This window comes from Eptatretus burgeri, chromosome 11 (assembly GCF_056783735.1).
Source record: "Eptatretus burgeri isolate ZD-2024b chromosome 11, Ebu_testis_v1, whole genome shotgun sequence".
NCBI classification, from domain to species: domain Eukaryota; kingdom Metazoa; phylum Chordata; class Myxini; order Myxiniformes; family Myxinidae; genus Eptatretus; species Eptatretus burgeri.
The window spans coordinates 100,509,713-100,529,924 of NC_140971.1; the positions used below are offsets into that span (position 1 = coordinate 100,509,713).

General features: G+C 48.1%; 1 protein-coding gene across 4 annotated transcripts in view; it reads left to right on the top strand.

Annotated features, from left to right (window-relative positions):
- Positions 1-20,212, top strand: part of LOC147017768 (chromodomain Y-like protein 2) — an 88,960-nt gene that overhangs the window by 15,334 nt on the left and 53,414 nt on the right. The gene's annotated exons all lie outside the window — the stretch shown is intronic.

Sequence of the window (20,212 nt, forward strand, 5' to 3'; positions counted from 1 at the left end):
AATGTGTAACGCTTGAACATTTGGATTTTGTAATTGGAGGTTAAAATTTTTTATTTTTAAATCTTTCTTTGTTGATTGGCAAACTTGACATTTTTTTCATTTCCCAGATAATATACATTCAAGAGTATTTAGGGTGTTGGTGGAGCAGATAAGTGATGTTAACAAATATCCTCGCCAACTTATTTTACAGCTTCTTCACACCTCTCTACTGTACTGTGTGTGTATGTACAGGATACCTTTGTATATCACGGGGGATGCGTTCCCGTGAAATGCTGTGTTATCCAGACGATATTTAACATGTAGAAATGGGGGTTATGTTCCAAATGGGGAAGATGTCAACTTTTTAAGGTTGAAGACCGACATGTAAACGTGTGTGTGTGTGTCTGTCGGTCCGTCCTCCATAATTCCAAAAACATGAAACAGAGCAGCCGGCGATGGTCCCGTGTTGTTCTGCGGTCACTTCGGCATAGATAAATACAAATAAATTTTAAAATGAAACGTTTCTTAAATATCGTTAAAGGCAAGAGGTACGCACGCTCACTCTTAGTTGTCTAGCGTGGGTTTGAATCCCGACCAAGCTCGAAACTGTTATCCTGGTGTTTCACAGGCAGGGTGATTCATCAATGTGTGTGCCCTTAAACTGTACGTCACATCTGCTGGAATCCTCCCTTCCCATTTCTCTCCCCTCCCTCCACCCCCTTCGCTCTCTCTCTCTCTCTCTCTCTCTCTCTCTGAACATATCTGGATGGTGGTTATGCCCAGATGGTGGTTATCTACGCACATGTCCGGACGGCGGTTATCTCCGCACGTGTCCGGACAGTAGTTGTTTACGGGCGGTGTTTTTCTCCGGGCAATGCTTGTCTCTGGGTGGTGTTTGTCTCCGGGTGGTGTTTGTTTCCAGACTGTGTTTATCTCCGGACATGTCCGGGCAGTGTTTGTCTCCGGGCAGTATTTATAGTATGACCGGTGGAAAATGGATTTCAGACATCACTTTGTTTCAATCTTCACTGTTATTCGGCCAGCCCCCCCCCCCCCCTTTGGACTTGGTCCGATGTGGGCGCTTATGGATTTGGTCTATTTTCGTATCAGTGCATCCGTGCGTGCGTATGTGCATGCGTGCATCCGCAACCATATCTCGAACATGCATTTACTGATGTTCAAACTTGGCACCCACATAATAAATGATTGCTTGCATATGCACGCCATTTTGTTTAAAGATCACATCCAAGATGGCCGACTGGTGGCCATTTTGTTACTTAAACTTATCCCCAACCATTTCTCTGACGTGCATGGTCCGATTTTGTTCAAACTTAGCACAAGCACCGCACACAATGGCATGCACTTGCACTTAATTTTATTTTGTGATCTGATCAAAGATGGCTGACTGGTTACTAACCCTAACAGCAAAATTACTAAAACAAAGGGGGCGATGACATTTCTGTCATTTTCACTTGTTCTTTGCAGAATCATTTTAATGAGACAGTATGAATCGTAATTAATGCTCCACCGCACGTCTGCCTTCCCTTCCGCTCACCTCAAGCTGTCTTCCCTTCCCCCATCCCCCTTCACTCTCCCTCCCTCCTTGCTCCCCCTCCCTCCTCACTTTTCCCCTCAACCTCCTCCGTTCCCTTCCCCCACCCTCTTCACTCTCCCTCCCTCCTTGCTCTCATACCCCTCCTTGCTCCCCTCACTCCTCTCTCTTTTCCCCTCAACCTCCTCACTCTCCCTCCCCACCCTTCTCCATCTCTTCTTCCCCCCCCCCCCTATTTTGTATGCCCATCAGCGAAGCGATGGGTGGTATTTGCTAGTAACAAATAAAATCATTAAAACGAATTACTCTTCAATAAAGGTTGCAATGATTGGAGTTGGATACAGTACATATTGCTTGTGGTAGGCTGTCCAGTTGAGGTTGAAGGCTCAGAAGATGAAATGGGGACTGATTCACTTGGGATGTTTTTTGAAGAACTTCATAATGGAGACTTGAGTGGCTGCCTTCATTTTTTGTTCGTTTATCTCCTTGTAACATTTCAGGACATTCTCCATCCCCCTCCACACCTTGGCACTTCTCATAGCATTTCGATCGTGTTCATCAAAGATTCATCGACCCATTTGAAACCTTTAGCCATGACCTTTGACCTGAGGGTTTTAACAGGCACAACCTCCTCAGGACTTAATTCTGATTCCTCTCTGATGAGCTCCTCCTCCAGAGCCACAAGGTCTTCATTGCTCAGCTCCTCACTTTGTGAGAGAAGCAAATCTTCAACATCATCTTCGTTGACCTCCTCAAATCCCACTTGCAGGGCCATGTCCACAATCTGTTGCCTTTCTTCGCTGACTTCAGCCTCCGTGAAACCGCTGAACTTAAGCACTGCCTCAGGCCAGAGTTGATGGAGATGAAGATTATGCAAATGAAAGTGCGGCTGGGTATGCGTTTCCAATAAAGTCCAGTTTCATCGAGGTTAAACACCTGGCTTGGTGTGTGAAATGAATGAGAGAGAAAAACCTTCGGAGTATAAGGCTTTATTTCACTTGATTGAAGCCGTCTCTACAAACACAAAAGGGATACATGTGCAGTCAATCACCGCAAAGTATAACAGCAATTAGCCAGCATAAACACGGAGTCCGGTATACTCTCAATTCTCACCATTCAACGAGCACCAAGTGAACCACCGCCGTAAATGACAATGCCCCAGGGACAAACCCACCGACAGCGCAGCATCTCGGTTTTATCTGTCTCGTGTGCGAGCCACGCGTCACGTGATCACACATCACTTCATCTTTTATTTCATCACATTCTCCCCATCTTTAATATGTAACTAGAGGTTCAACTAACGCACCATGATTACTTCTAAGCTAGAGGAGCATACATTTCAAGCAGTGTGAACTATTTAAACGACAGAAGCATACATTTCAAGCAGTGAGGATTATTTTGAGTTGTAGAAGCATAGCAAGGTGTCATCAAGGGATGCCGATAATCCCCTTTACAGATCGAGCCATCGAGGGGTTTTATCCGTCGACCTCTTCGGGAGTAAATGGTGGTTTCACTTGAGAGAGGCTTCCGATCCCCTTGGGGAGCCTCGATTTGTGCCGGGGATGACTCCTCGATCGCTTTCGGGTGGAATGCGGTAGCTTCGTCTACCTCAACCCCGACGCCACCATTCTCGGGTGGAGAAGTTCCTGAGGGAGAAACACCTGGGGAGGGAATGTCAGAGGGGGGAGTACCTGCGGGAGGAGTACGTGCGGGAGCCAGATGGCGAACCGACACAGTGGTCTCCCTGCCATCAGGAAGTCTAACATGAGCATACTCAGGATTAGCATCGATGAGTTCGACCTTCTCCACCATCGGTTCATACTTTCTTTGTCGTACCGGGCGCTTCATGAGCACTGTACCCGGATAGGCTAGCCAGTGGGGCACCGATTGGCCGCAGGTATATCGTCGTTGGTGAGTAAACATTCGTTCGTGCGGAGTAGCATTTATGGACGTACAGAGCAAAGAGCGTATGGAATTCAGGGATTCGGGAAGGGTAACCTCCCACAGCTCGGGCCCCAGTCCTCTCGATCTCAGCGCCAGGGTTACGGCTTTCCAAATGACTCCATTGTACTGTTCCACCTGCCCATTACCCTGTGGGTTGTAACCCGTCATTCGACGAGTTGCTATGCCGTGTTCATATAGGAACTGTTTGAGCTCGGCCGACATGAAACACGGTCCTCTGTCTGAATGTATGTACGAAGGTTTCCCAAACATGGCAAAGAGGTCAGAGAGACATTTCACGACAGTGCCCGAGGTCATATCCGAGCACGGGAATGCAAATGGGAACCTTGAGTATTCATCAACAACAGTGAATATGTATCTGTTGTCTGTCTCGGTCGGCAGGGGCCCTTTGAAGTCAATGTTTAGTCTCTCGAAGGGTGAAGTGGCCTTGATCAACCTGCCAGGAGCGGCGCCATAGAATCTGGGTTTTAGTTCAGCACAGACAGGGCAAGAAGCACTCACTTGTTTGATATCTTCGATAGAATAGGGAAGGTTTTGTCTACGCACAAAATGTGCCATTCTGGTTACCCCTGGGTGGCACAGAGACACATGAAGGTCTTGCAAAGGCCGCCCAGATGTCGCCGAACAGTAGACCCGAGAGAAGGTGTCTGCAGCAGGGTTTTCCCTCCCGGGCCGATAAACAATGTCGTAACTATAACAAGATAGATCTATCCGCCATCTCATTATTTTCTCGTTCTTAATTTTCCCGTTATTTTTCCCATCAAACATGAAGGCAACGGATCGCTGGTCCGTGCCGAGTGTGAAGTGGTTGCCCAGTAGATAATGTCTCCATTTACATAGGGCTTCGACAATAGCGTACGCTTCCTTCTCTATCGCTGAGTGTCTCTGCTCGCTTCCAGAGAGAGTTCTCAAGAAGAACGCGACGGGTCGGCCGGATTGATTGAGTGTCACGGCGATCGCATGATCGGAAGCGTCCGTTTCCACCACAAACGGCACCGTGCAATCGATCGATAATACCACGGAATTATTAATATCATCTTTGAGGCTGTGGAAAGCTTTTACAACAGCGGCATCCAGCGGGAAGTTTTTGCAATGCACCAGGGGATGTATTTTCTCAGAGTATTGGGGAATCCATCTAGCGTAGTACGCGAACATCCCAATCACCCGACGCAATGACTGCAGGTCATGAGGTGGGGGTAGCTCACGGAGCGGGCGCAATCGTTCAGGATCGGGCTTAATCGTGCCGTCGGCTATTGTGTAGCCGAGAAGATCAATTGACTTTACCGAGAATACACATTTGTTGTAGTTGAGTCAGATTATATTTTCTAGCAATGCTCAAGAATCTGTCCAGATTCGCATCATGTTCCCCCCGATCCTTGCCGCACACCGTGACATTGTCCACGTAAACAAAAGTGTCTTTGAGGTTTTCATCCGAGATGATGTCGTCCATAACTCGTTGGAAGCAAGCTACTCCATTAGTGACACCGAACGGGATCCTCTTAAATTGATATAGGCGCCTACCCGCCTCGAACGCGGTGTATGGTTTGTCTTCCTCTCGAATGGGAATTTGATGATGGGCGCTTCGCAAATCGATGGTGCTGAATATTTTGTAGTTGGCCACTCGTTTGACCATCTCGTCTATGCGCGGCAAAGGGTAGGCATCGAGATGGGTGAAGCAATTGACCGTTTGTGAGTAATCGACAACCATTCGTTTCTTATGGTTCTGGTTGGTGGTCACCAACACCTGCGCGCGCCATGGCGAATCGCTCGGCTCTATACCTTCTTCCAATAATCGCTTAGTCTCAGAAGTGATAAAGTTCATATCGGCGGTGGTATATCGTCGCGATTTGATCGCTATCGGTTTACAGTCTGGCGACAAGTTAGCAAACAGCAGGGGGGACAATACCTCTGCGGTGGTCAGAGCATTTAGAATTAGACGAGGTTTGTTTCCTCCAAAGGGTATTTCGACACTCGTGTGCTGCTTGAGGACATTATGACCCAAAATTACATCTGCGCATAAATCACGAAGCACCAGTACCCTTACATCCCGATACGTGTAGCCTTTTACGTCCAGCTCAACATTGCAGTACCCTCGTACGCTGAACTGTAGTGATGTGGAGGCCATGCATACCGTATTATCTGTCAGGTGGATCTTCCATTTCCTGTCTTTCGCTAGTGAGCTGTTGACGAAACTTTCAGAGCTTCTGGTATCGATCAGCGCCTCGGCCATATGCCCGTTAATTCGTACGTTGATGATAACTTTGGATAGATTCCCCGGTGAAGCTGCTGTTGCTTTCTTTTGGGAATAGAGGGCCGCAGAAGTGGGTTTATTTCTTCTAAGAGTAGATTTGCATACCCTGGCATAATGCCCTTTCTTGTCACAGTTCATACATGTGGCATCCCTGGCGGGGCATTTGCTACAGGGGTGTCTTTTATACCCACAAAAGAAACATTTACCAACCGAAGTAGTTGCCGAGGAGTTCGACGAGGTCTGGGTGTCCGATTCCTCGGGTTTATCTCCATCCTCAGTGTCGGAGGTATCCCGGGGAGTTCTTTGAGTTTCCGCTGTAGCAGCATTCATCGCAACACCGGTGTCCCATATGACTCAGATTGCTGCTGAGCCGTGTCCATAGCTCGGGCCTGGTCAGCTACCGTTTCAAGATTGGGTTGTGCTTTTTCCAGTAAGCGTTGCCGAATGGGAGCTTCATCTCGATGTTCCTCGGCGGTTACAGCCCGGAAATTGCAGTCTTTGCCCAACTGCTTCAGAGCTTGCAGGTACTGATCGATTGTCTCACCAGCCTCTTGCCTGCGGATGGTGAGAATATGTCTTGTGTATACCTCGTTCTTGCGCCTCACGTAGAGCGCCCGCAGCACGTCGATCGCTGCGTCATAGGTGTCACACTCTGAGAAGAGCCTGAATATACTTGGCGAGACATGGTTTACAAGTGCGGCCAGTTTGTCGGCTCCCTCTTCAATGATGGTCAGATAGTGTGAGAAGGAGCGATACCAATGGGTCCACTTCATTTCCGAGTCGGTGGCGTTGGGGTCCGCATCGAACCTCTCCGGCTTGTAGATCTTGTCCATAGTCGGTTGAGGCAGCCGAAGAAATGAAGTGAAATAAATTGAAATGAATGAGAGAGAAAAACCTTCGGAGTATAAAGCTTTATTTCACTTGATTGAAGCCATCTCTACAAATACAAAAGGGATACATGTGCAGTCAATCACCGCAAAGTATAACAGCAATTATCCAGCATAAGCACGGAGTCCGGTATACTCTCAATTCTCACCATTCAAGGAGCACCAAGTGAACCACTGCCGTAAATGACAATGCCCCAGGGACAAACCCACCGACAGCGCGGCATCTCGGTTTTATCTGTCTCGTGTGCGAGCCACGCGTCACGTGATCGTGCGTCACTTCATCTTTTATTTCATCACAGTGTGTAACCTCCATCCGCAAACACTGATTTAAAGACGGCTAAAAATTGTTCGGCAGCAGCACGATTTGCAGCAGCAGCTTCCCAGTCAACTTGAACGCATGGCGAGATTGTGGATCGCATGGCGACTTGAAGTGCTCGAACCACCCATGACTGGCAGCAAAAGACACTGGATCATTGGTATCTTTGATTAGATTGCCATACATACTCCTCGCCTTCTCTTGAGTGACCATTCCAGACAAGGGCAGGTTCTGTTGGTTTTGATGGTCTAGCCACGTGGTCAGCATCTTCTCCATTTTCTCAACAGTATCAGGCCACGATCTTGCAGTTCTGGTAACTGTGAGATTCGTTGTTGTCTGAGTGCTCTTAACGGATTTTATCACGATTGTCACGAATGGTTCTCACTGCAGAATCACGAAGTCCCATCTCTCTTTGAACAGCAATGCTGTGCTCATCTCTATCAAACAAATCTAAAACTTTTAATTTCACCTCCATTGAATGAGACTTTCTTGATTTCTTCACGTGATCATTATCTCCAATGCCACTTGTTTATATGCTTTGTAGCCATAGTTTTGGCCGCTATGAGTGAATGACTCGCTCAGGATGACGGAGCATGGACGACTAGTATCAGGATGACGGAGCGTGGCAAAAGCGTTTGCTGTGAGTGAACGACTCGCTCTGGATGGCGGGGCGCGAGCGGCTCGCGTCAGGGTGGCGGGGCGCGAGCGGCTCGCGTCAGGGTGGCGGGGCGCGAGCGGCTCGCGTCAGGGTTGCGGGGCGCGAGCGGCTCGCGTCAGGGTTGCGGGGCGCGAGCGGCTCGCGTCAGGGTTGCGGGGCGCGAGCGGCTCGCGTCAGGGTTGCGGGGCGCGAGCGGCTCGCGTCAGGGTTGCGGGGCGCGAGCGGCTCGCGTCAGGGTTGCGATGCGCGAGCGGCTCGCGTCAGGGTTGCGGGGCGCGAGCGGCTCGCGTCAGGGTTGCGGGGCGCGAGCGGCTCGCGTCAGGGTGCGGGCGCGGCGGCTTCGCGTCAGGGTGCGGGCGCGGCGGCTCGCGTCAGGGTGCGGGGCGCGGCGGCTTCGCGTCAGGGTGCGGGCGCGAGCGGCTCGCGTCAGGGTTGCGGGCGCGAGCGGCTCGCGTCAGGGTGCGGGCGCGGCGGCTCGCGACAGGGTTGGGGGGCGCGAGCGGCTCGCGTCAGGGTTGCGGGGCGCGAGCGGCTCGCGTCAGGGTGCGGGCGCGGCGGCTCGCGTCAGGGTGCGGGGCGCGGCGGCTCGCGTCAGGGTTGCGGGCGCGGCGGCTCGCGTCAGGGCTGCGGGGCGCGAGCGGCTCGCGTCAGGGTGCGGGGCGCGGCGGCTCGCGTCAGGGTGGCGGGGCGCGGCGGCTCGCGTCAGGGTGGCGGGGCGCGGCGGCTTCGCGTCAGGGTGGCGGGCGCGGCGGCTCGCGTCAGGGTGGCGGGCGCGGCGGCTCGCGTCAGGGTGGCGGGGCGCGAGCGGCTCGCGTCAGGGTGGCGGGCGCGAGCGGCTCGCGTCAGGGTGGCGGGGCGCGAGCGGCTCGCGTCAGGGTGGCGGGGCGCGAGCGGCTCGCGTCAGGGTGGCGGGGCGCGAGCGGCTCGCGTCAGGGTGGCGGGGCGCGAGCGGCTCGCGTCAGGGTGGCGGGGCGCGAGCGGCTCGCGTCAGGGTGGCGGGGCGCGAGCGGCTCGCGTCAGGGTGGCGGGGCGCGAGCGGCTCGCGTCAGGGTGGCGGGGCGCGAGCGGCTCGCGTCAGGGTGGCGGGGCGCGAGCGGCTCGCGTCAGGGTGGCGGGGCGCGGAAAAGGCGTTTGCTATGAGTGAGCGATAAGATCAGAATGGCGCAGTGCGGTTGTTGTTGAATTAAATCTGTGCTGTAGCGAAAATGCATTATCAGAACACGCGTTATGCGAGGGTCACCCTCACATTTAGGCCTAAGTCACATTTGGCACGGCGGCCGTACGGTCTACAAAATCTACGGCCACTAGCAATTATAGGGCGGCCGCAGTATTTCCCCGGTCACACAATGTAGCAGTCACATATGTTTTTATTTTTCGGGTAGCCACACTGGATATTTATAAATTGTGGAGACCGACAACGTGGGGGTGCCGTAAGGTCTTTGATTTGATGTTGCACGGTGACCTTGGGGTGTCCCTGCGGCGGCCATAGAATTTTCAAGGTAGCCTCAAGGTGCCCACAAGGCGACCGCAGGGGGGCCCGAAGGCGAATGTGCGGCCAGATGGACGGTAACGAGTGGGTTCTTTTTTTATTATTATTTTTTTTTACCAGTTCTTTTGTTTCGGCTTGTCGAATTGCTACGGCCAACTTAGAAATGAAAAAAGTTATAATTCCATGGCAACCCCTACGGCCTGTAAAATATAGCCATACGACATAGGGCCACCCTGAGGCCACCTCAGAAACTCTGCGGCCGCTGCACGTTTCTGTCAATTCAGGGGGTGGGGGGGGGGTACGGCCTCCGTATCCTAGCCGTAGAGCAAATGTGACTTAGGCCTTATACACACACATCATTGTGGTTTCGGCTCCTCGGGGTAAAAGAATGAATCTTTAATGTAATTATAGTTTTTCCTTCAGTTGCTATTTTGTTCAGTGTATTGTATTCGATGTGCATAGATATGTGTTGTGGATGTATTCGCTAGATGGTCTTACCTTCCATGGTGTTTATTTTCTACATCTGTCTTGTGTCTTCCTTTTCTTTTTGTCTTTGAATCGGTTCAAACCGGCTCATTAGTGGAATCGGTGGAATAGAAGAGCCTAGAATCAATTGGGGGGAAATAAATCCAGTGGACTTGTAACTCTATGACAGGAACAACATTCACCCCTCAAGCCGACCGTCAATGGGAACAGATCGACGTGCAAATATGCGGATCGACATGCAAGTCTATATAATTGTGCACTATGCAGCTGACCGGTCTGGCTTGGCTTTTTGTCTGTCTGTCATTGGTTTCTCTCCATGAACTCTGCACCTCGGTCTCCGTTATTGGTGGCTCAGCCTCTCCGTGGGTGAATCTTCACCTCTGCCAGAGCCTCCGTCTGATTGGCGTGATCATCATCGTCTCCCTGCAGTGGCGCTTGCTTGGGGTTTGTGGCACTCTTTGTGGTGGTGCACTCCGGAGACAGGGACATCGTGCTTGTGTGGTTGTTGCACCGAGTAGTCCTGTGTGTCTATCTCTCTGTGCTGTGTCTAACCCAACTGTCTCTATCTCTCTTTCGGACAAATGCTGGCCCTGTATAAATCGTTACGTTGAGTGTAAATATCTGAATATTCAGAGGGCGCGTGTGTTCGGTAAGGGTAATGGGAAGGGCTTCACACAATTTTTGCCTCCACCACTGAAGGTGAAGGAGGTTATGTTTTCACCCCTTTCTGTCTGTTGATTGCCAGAATCCTTCGGATTTCGGCAAATATGTTGGTCGGGTGTGTGTGTGTGTGTGTGTGTGTGTGTGTGTGTGTGTGTGTGTGTGTGTGTGTGTGTGTGTGTGTGTGTGTGTGTGTGTGTGTGTGTGTTTGTTTGTGTGTTTGTTGATCCTGTAACAGCCACACCGTTTCGGCGATCATGACCAAACTGGGTACAGACGTCTGCCATGGTCGAACTTGGACACTTGTCGTTTTTGGTGAATCTAGGTCAAAGGTCAAGGTCACCAAAAAACCGAAATTCTAATTTTCGCAATAACGTCCGCTAAAATGGTCGTATCCACTTCAAACCAAATCCAAAATGTGCATCTTCCAATACTGCATCCAACCATTGGGGTGTCACACCAACACCCTTCTTAGCGGTCGGGGGTCGAATGTCAGGGGGGGTCGTCTCAAAACTTTCAAATTGCGATAAAAATGCCATTTCAAGTCCGATTGACTTCCAAGTTATGATCATGACCAAACTAAGTGCTGGGGCATTCCATGTAAAGTGTACACACCCTCCTGACACTAATACTCCCCATATTTTCTCCCCATATGTTGGTCATTTATTCACTTGGGAGAAAAAACTCAAAATACCAACTTTTAGACCTGTGGGCCCATCGGGGCCCATTTTAGGGTGCCCCCGGCTGCCCCACAATTTTCCAGAGGCCATATCACAGGTTGTAGTCGTCCGATTTGGATGATCTTGGTATCAAAACGCTCGTAAATGCGAGATCTTTCGAATCGCGTAAAGTAAAATCACTCCGAAACAGTAATTCAAAAAGTTATAGTTTGGGGCGCCCTTTGACCTTGGGCCCCCGCTCCCCAGCCAAACCGATGGTCCCGATTTTTTTTCGTGTGAGAATACCCCTTCATATACTCCAACACCTCAGCATAAATGAAAATGGGATCTCAATGGGTTCAAGTGTGATGATGGTTTTATTGTTCGGGGACTCGGGTGCTGGAAACACAACACGCCACATTACATAGCACAATATTTGAACACAAGATTTCCAATACACCATATCAGTATATTGTACATAAATTTTCCACATGCACATGCAGGAACTGGAAGCGATACTCGTATGAGTAAGAGTTTTTCCTCGCATATTATAGTCAAGATTTTTTGCCAACCAATGCTTCATTTGACAGCTGTGTTTCTTTTTTACTGATTGTCTAGGTTCTACCTGCAGCAGGTTTTGGTTCTACGGAAAGAAGTATATCAGAAATGTCTAAAATGCAGTGATCTTCAATGTCAGGAAAAAAGAAACTATTTTTGGGCCCGTTTGGATGAAGAAAATTCACTTTCACTTCATGAGTGTCCTGAAAGGCTTCCATGATGCAGGCAAGCCACCATTTTCCATCATAGTGCACTGTGACATAACCTGAGAGTTTCCCGTTAAAAGTTGGTGTAGATTTTGAAATAGCTGACTCGATACGGTGTTCCTCGCGAAGGCTGAATTCGCTTACTTGAAGAGCAGTTTCAGAAATAGAGATGAAAGCATGAAGTTTTTGAGTTCCAGCTATGGTTTTGGCCGTTTTTAACCTTTCTTCCAGATTTCGTTCTTCCTCGTCATATGCCTCTTGGATCCCGTAACCAAACTTCATTTCATTCAAACCATTTTCAACAAAGGCGAAAAGATATTTTAGAGAAATAATTTGACTGTCGTAAAGTCGACGCAGGCTCTTGCGTGTTGCTTCTTGTTTGACTGTACCTCCCACGCCATCTGAAGGGCCCTTGCCATGACTTGTGGCAAAAAAAATGCCATTCTCCGTCAATACCAGACTCTGATTTGTGACGACATAGGTTTATGAAGGCTTTGCAATTCTTATATTGTCCAGCGCAACCATCTGAGAAATAGTAAAGTTTCTTTACATTTCCAAAGCTAGATTTCAAGTGTTCAATGAGAATTCTTTGGAAGAGGTGGACTGAGACAACGTCGTGAGTATTGCATTCTGATATAATCGTGAACGAATCGTGGTTTAATTTGCCATCGTCCGATTTGAAATAGTAAACCCAGGGGGGAATTTTCTCTTGAGAGCAGTTCCAATGGAATCCTTGGGCCGCATCCTGTACGACAAACGAATCGTTCTCTGAGAAGTCTCCAATAATGACAAATTCTCCTTCACCGATCTCGTCTTTCTTATTTTTCAGAAACTGAGATTGGGCCTTGGCAATGAAGTCATGTCTCACTAATTTCACCGCGCGTTCATAGAATTGATTAATGAATTCTTCCAAATGTCGTCCACCAGACGGCGGTCTCCTTGGGTTAACCTGAGGCGGTCCCTTCGGGTGGGTGCCTGGAATGTCCTATCCCTAAGAGAGGATGATCACCTGTCTCTGTTATCATCTGAGCTCAAGCGTTTGGACATCGGGATTGCAGCTCTCTCTGAGGTTCGGAGACCGGATTGCGGCGAGATAATGGTGGGTGCTTACACCTACTATTGGTCTGGTCGCTCTGATGGTTACCATACCCAAGGAGTTGCTGTAGCTGTGTCCAATAAGCTGACCCCAATGATAATTGAGGTAACACCGGTCAACGAGCGTATTATGAGATTAAGGATTCGTCACTCCTTGGGTGTCATTTCCCTGGTCTCTGTTTATGCTCCGACTGAGGCGAGTGATTTCACCGTGAAGGATGCATTCTACGCCACACTCGAGTCTGTGGTTGATCAGTGCCCCAGACGAGATACACTTCTAGTCTTGAGGGATTTCAATGCATCGACTGGAACTGATAGGGATGGTTATGAGGTGTGTGTTGGTCCCCATGGGTCAGGACCTATGAACCAGAATAGCATTAAGTTCCTTGACTTTGCAAGAAGTCATGGACTTAGGGTGGCTGGTTCATGGTTTCAGCACCCACAAGCTCATCGCTGGACTTGGTATTCCAACGCTGGCGGTGTGGCAAAGGAGATTGACCATGTCCTCATTGACGGTCGTTGGAGGATGATCCAGAACTGCAGGGTCTACCGGAGTGCTCACTTCCTCAATACTGACCACAGGCTTGTTGTAGCAACTCTAAAGCTGCACCTTAAATCCTGGAGAATGGTACCATCCCAGCCTAGGCTGGATGTTGCCAAGATCAGGGATGAGAGAGTAGCTGAGGAGTTTGCGAACAGGCTGAGTGGACAGTTGGGGGGTCTGGGTGCTTTGGACGTCAAGGGTGTTACAATCCCTGTTGCTGACCCTCGAATCAACTGTGGTCCACCTTCGCTTGTGGAAACACGGGCTACGGTGAACCAGTTGAAACGGGGCAAAGCTCCAGGGATTTGTGGCATCCATGCCGAACTTATCAAGGCTGGTGGAAATGCTGCACTCGTGTCGTTGCATGCAGTTTTGGGCTCTGCCTGGAACACAGGCATCATCCCAACTGATTGGAAGAGGGGCCTTGTTGTCCCTCTCTGGAAAGGGAAGGGTGATCGCCAAGACTGCAACAATTACCGAGGGGTGACGCTGCTCTCAGTGCCGGGCAAGGTCTTTGCTCAGATAATTCTTGACAGGGTTCGCCACCATCTGCTTGAGCACCAGCGTCCAGAGCAGTCAGGCTTTACACCAAAGAGGTCAACGATTGACCGTATCCTTGCCCATCGTGTCCTCACCGAACACAGACGAGAGTTTCGGCAGGGGCTGCTTGCAGCCTATGTTGATCTCTGTAAAGCGTTCGATTCAGTGAATCGGGATGTCCTCTGGAGGATTCTTGGTCTTTGTGGGGTGCCACCAAAACTGATCGATCTGATGTCTGAACTCTACTCTGGTACTGAGAGTGCTGTGAAGTGTGGTGGTACCATCTCTGACTTATTTCCAGTTCTTACTGGAGTTCGTCAGGGATGTGTACTAGCCCCCACACTTTTCAGCACTTGTATGGACTGGATTTTAGGGAGGATGTCGGAGAGATCAAGTTGCGGTGCATCGTTTGGGAATGTCAAGATCTCGGACCTTGATTTTGCAGATGATGCAGTCATCTTTGCGGAGACTTTAGACATCCTTTCGGGGGCCCTCGAGGTGCTGAATGAGGAGTCGGAGCCACTGGGATTACGGGTTTCTTGGGTCAAAACTAAGATCCAGGCTTTCGGTGACATCTTGGATGCTGCTGTCCTGTCTGTGTCTGTTTGTGGTGAGGATGTTGAGGTCGTGGAGAGATTCACTTACCTTGGCAGTGATATTCATGTCTCTGCTGGCTGCGAGTCAGAGGTCAATAGACGTCTGGGTCGGGCCTGGGGAGTCATGGATTCACTGGATCATGGGGTGTGGCGCTGCCGGTACCTGTGCGGGAGGACAAAAGTCCGAGTCTTCAGGTCCTTGGTACTTCCAGTCTTGCTCTATGGATGCGAGACTTGGACTCTGACCAAGGATCTGAGACGGAGACTTAATTCCTTTGGTACAAGGTCTCTTTGGAGAATCCTTGGCTATTGCTGGTCGGATTTTGTGTCCAATGAGCGGTTGCTGAGAGAGACTCGGATGAGATTTGTTACCTGCATAGTCCGTGAGCGTCAGTTGCGGCTGTATGGACATGTGGCTCGTTTTCCTGACGCTGATCCTGCTCACCAGATTCTCTCAGCGAGGGAGTCTCATGAGTGGAAGAGGCCAGTGGGCCGACCACGTGCCTCATGGTTGCAGCAGGTTGACCATCATCTCAAGGAGATGGGGATGGGCCTGGCATCTGCCTGGGGGATGGCCAAACGGAGGCCCCTGGAGTACCGGCGGAAAGTGGACGCAGCGACGCGCTGTTCTGGCACATGCTCCCATACCTGACCTGAATTCTTCCAAAGGCAGGACCATGGAGCTCAGTTCAGATCTGTCGGTGGATGTCCACCGTTGAAACTGAATTTCATCAATATCCTCGAGTTCATAAGCACTCAGGAGCTCGCTTTTGAAGTCTTCAATTGATGGGCAACTTTCACAAGTTCGGAAATAACATGCCGGTTGTGCTGGGTTACAAACGATGCGTGATATCACATGATGAGAGCTAGGAAGTTCAGCTATCTGTGGCATTTTGGAACCAAACATCATGAGTTTCACGTTTTCATGTATCATAATACACATACACTGTGTGTACCGCCTGAACCGGCCAGGACGCACTCCAAGGGACGGAGCATGGCAAACTTCGTGAATCCAACTTTCAAGCCAGGGTTCTTCTCTTTGAATTTCTGAAATGGTTCCTTGAGATTGTTTAGTACCAGGCACTTATTAATTTTGTCTTTTCCATGTTCATTCCTGATCACCACACAGTCCTTTTTTCCCGGCATTATTCGGCTGACTTCATCACTTCGGTAAAATTCGGTTACGGCGGATTTCACTTCGTCAGGCAATATTTTACCGTTTGGGATTTGAAGACGATAGCATACCATTTTCTTTCTCTAAATTTTTGGCTTGCACAGCCATTCTTTGGGAGCAACTGAATTCACTCATCATCGCTCTGATGCTCATATTCCGAGCAAATATTGTCAGCATACGTATTTGCTCTGAACGGTTCGAAACAACGTATTTTTCTTTCAGGCTTTTGATCACCTCTGGCATGCAGTTTTCATCACATTTTGACGCTGTATTTTGTGTTTTCTCCCCAGTACTTGGTCCAGAAACTAGTTCAAATTTCTTTCGCACAGAATCTTCCACTTTACTTCGCTTTTCAGGAACGTACCCTGGGTTCCTTTCCGCCTTTTGTTTGTCGAATGGGCTTTCGCCTATCATCGATAACGACTGGTTTAATAGGTCAACTTCTGCTTCTCGCTCAAAATCCTCCTCGCCCTCATCTGTCGAAATAGATTCTGCAATGCCTTCGATAGTATGCCTTCTGATGCAATGCCTTCTGATGATAATTTCGAACTGGTGGAAGATGTTTCTTCAATATGCTCTGGTGACAATTGAGTTTTTTTTTCTGCACGAAGTACAAAGTCTGTCATCTTTTTTCACCTTTGAAGAAAATTTTATCAACATATCATTTCACACATTGCAAAGATCTTTTTGTTGTTTCGTTTTATGGCAGCTGAACGGATCGCAACAGTATTTTTGGAACTCCTTTCGATCTTCAGTCGTCATGCTTACTGCAAAATATGCAAAAACGGAGATTAGCCAATTTATAACTTGATTTGATGATGGTTATTCAAAAAATGTACACTTAAAAATCAATAGGCAGAATATTTTTTTGCAAATGATGCAATATATATATATATATATATATATATAAAATATATATATATATATATATATATATATATATATATATATATATATATATATATATATATATACACATTAGTCCAGAGATGATGATTGTCAATTTCAGACATAAAGTCGCCTGCCAGCAGGTGACGTCATTGGAACGATGACGGTATACGTCGCCCAATGTCGAATCAAGAATTAGTGATATGTGGACCCCAAACAATAAAACCATCATCACACTTGAACCCATTGAGATCCCATTTTAATTTATGCTGAGGTGTTGGAGTATGTGAAGGGGTATTCTCTCACAAAAAAAATCGGGATCATTGATTTGGCTGGGGGGCGGGGGCCCAAGGTCAAAGGGCGCCCCAAAACTATAACTTTTTGAATTTGTTTCGGAGTGATTTTACTTCACGCGCTTCGAAAGATCTCGCTTTTACGAGCATTTTGATTCCAAGATCATCCAAATCGGACCACTACAACCTATGATGTGGCCACTGGAAGATTGTGGGTCAACCTGGGGCGCCCAAATTGGGGGGGGGGGCTAAAATGAGCCCCGATGGGCCCCCAGGTCTGAAAATTGACACTGTTTAACTGTGGATGCAAACACTTGCACAAAAAAAGAGTGAAATCTGAGACGATGTGTCAAAATTTCGCTGAAAAATGTGTACACTTGACATGGAACACCCCTGCTATAACTCCTTAAACAGTAGCACTATCGACTTATAAGAACCAAATTGATTTCAAGGTTTTTGTTTTTTCAGAGATCATGGAGATATGACAAAGTTATTCCGGCAATTCCTTGTTCAACGAGCAATTTCATTTGTTTATTTGTGTTCAGGATATCTCAAAAAGTTGTGGACAGGTGTGACAAGGACGAATTGATTAGATTTTTGTGAAGATCCGAATCCGGAACTGGATACGAGAATTATTTAATTTTTAACGTGATTCTTCACCATTGAGAGACAGGGCCAAAAAACGATATCGTACTGTATAGCATGATATTTCAAAAAATGTAATGGGCCTGATATGTTCTCGTGCATCAGGCATTACGTGGCGGAGGTATGCACTCAACAGAGTACCCTTCTAGTTTTTTATTTGGTTCTTCAATGAGTACCAGCAGAAATGCTTTGGTATTCACAAAAACAAATAAAAGTCAGCTTTGAGCGTGCTCGTCTGCTTTCCCAAATGCTTCTCAGCTTGTGATGCATCTATCTCCTCTGTAAGTGTTTTCTCAGAACGTCTGCTCCAGACGAGGAATTCGCAAGCCACTTCTTTTTTTTTCGTTGCGGACGCTCCTGAACCTCCCCTTCGTCCTCCTTGCTCGCGTGTTCTCCTTAGATCTACTTTTTTTATTAAATCTTGTAAGTTATAAACCTCCAATATAACTTGTAAATTATAATGTTATCGTTTATAAACTTAATTTTGAAATCGCAGTATATCAGTTATTAGAATTACCACGGAACAATCTTACCTACACTATCTGAGAAAACCTCCTCTTCTACCTCTTCGCATATGTGTTCTCCTTTGATCTATTTTTTTTATTTTATGTTGTATGTTTTAATATACCTTATAAATTATAATGTTATCATTTATGAAATTAATTTTGTGCACTTAAATGTTGAAATCGCGGTACAGTTTATCAATTTATCAGAATAATCATGAAAGAATCTTGCACCAGCTGAGAAACCCATACAATCAAAAGCCTCTGTTGTGTTGGTATGCTTTTGAGCTTTCGGAGCATCCTTGAAGTACACATTTGGTGTTTTTGCCACGCGTGAGAATTGTTGCTTGCTTGTAAATGTCGGAGCCCTCTATTTACGGGGGATACATTCCTGAAAAATTCCGCAAATGTCAGGGCATTATTTAAAAAAAAAAAAAAAAAAAAATTAAACATGATCTGGACTCGTGGAAGAGCGATTTATACAGAACAAATCAGGACACAACATAACAAAGGGAAACCAACAACACAAGGGCAGAGTGAGAAAGTAGTCAGAGACGGACAGCTGAGATGCAGGTTACGATGAGCAGAAAGGGAAAACGCAAATTGTGGACAAAATGGATACATCAGCAAAATTGTGTTTGACCAGTCTGTGATTTTGTCATCGTGTGAGGAGAGGGAAGAGGTTGCTGCCTGTCTGTCAGAAGGATGAGAGAAGTCATGGCAGCGAGTGGAATCATCAGCAGAGAGATGGAGGATTTTCGCATCAGTGAGATAATTGATGAAGATGAGGAGTAATATGGGGTTTAGAACACTGCCTTGGGGTACTCCAACCTTGACAAGCAGAGGACATGAAAGGGTTCTGTTGAGAGCCACAAGTTGTCCCAGGCAAAAATGCTACAGTTAGAACTGTAGTGTATGAGGGTTGTGCTCTCGTATACTACGGTTGGTAACAGGTCCGACTGCAGTAGTCTGCAGAGAATTACTCCTGGAAAGGAATGCTTCCTGGAGTATTGTTGAGGAACTCTGCACCTCCTCAGTCGGAGGCAGTGCATGCAATTTTGCCTGGGTTCTTTGAGAGTAGAGGAAGTCAGTAATCCAAGAGTGGAGTTTGCTTTGGATTCCATAAGCAGACAGTTTGGAGAGCAAGGCAGGATGCCAGACTGCATCACAAGCTCGAGATATGTCCAGAGAGATGGCCCTGATCTCATGTCCGATTATTGAGAGCCTCCACCATTATTGCGAGAGTATAAGCAGCATGTCCAAGGTACAGTTACCAGGTCTCAGGTACAGATTTGATGATCTGAGATGAGGCTGTTGGAGAAAAGGAATGATTTTATGTCAACTCTGATGATGGATTCCATGACCTTGCTGATGATTGGAAGTAAGCTGATTGCTGCGTCGTAAAGGGGATACATTGTTGCACCTGTTTATGTATTGCTGTGATGTTGGCTGAGTTACAATTTCCCAAGTGGATATAGCAGACCAGTACTGAGGTGTAAATAAATAAATAAATTTTTTAAACCTGTGAAAGCGCAAATGTCGAAGCAGATCACACTTTATGACCTGCGAATACATGGGGTCCCTTGAGAGAAAATTATTCGTCCTACCGTGAGTTCCAAGCCATCCACCAGCAATATCAAGGATGGTGTTCTTGAAGGCACTCCACAACTCTTCAGGATCCCCCAAAGCACCGAGACCCCCCCACCCCCCTCCCAAAAAAAATCCCCACTCAGCTACCCTCTCATCCTTGAGCTTGCCAACATCCAGCCTAGGCTGGGATGGTACCATTCTCTCAGATTTAAGCTGCAACTTCAGAGTTGCTACAACAAGCCTGTGGTCAGTATCGACCCTGCAGTTCTGGATCATCCTCCAGCGACCATCAATGAGCAAATGGTCAATCCCCTTTGCCACACCGCCAGCGTTGGAATATCAAGTCCAGCGATGAGCCTGTGGGCGCTGAAATCATGAACCAGCCACCGTAAGTCCACGACTTCTGACAAAGTCAAGGAACTTGGTGCTATTCCTGTTCACAGTTTGAGATCAATAGGGACCAACGCATGTCTCATTACCCTCCCTATCAGTTCCAGTCGATGCATTGAAATCTCCCAAGACTGGAGGTGTATCTCGCCTGGGGCACTGATCAACCACAGACTCGAGCACAGCACAGAATGCGTCCTTCACGGTGAGATCACTTGCCTCAGTCGGAGCATAAACAGAGACCATGAAAACGACTCCCAAGGAGTGACGAATCCTTCGTCTCATAACACTCTC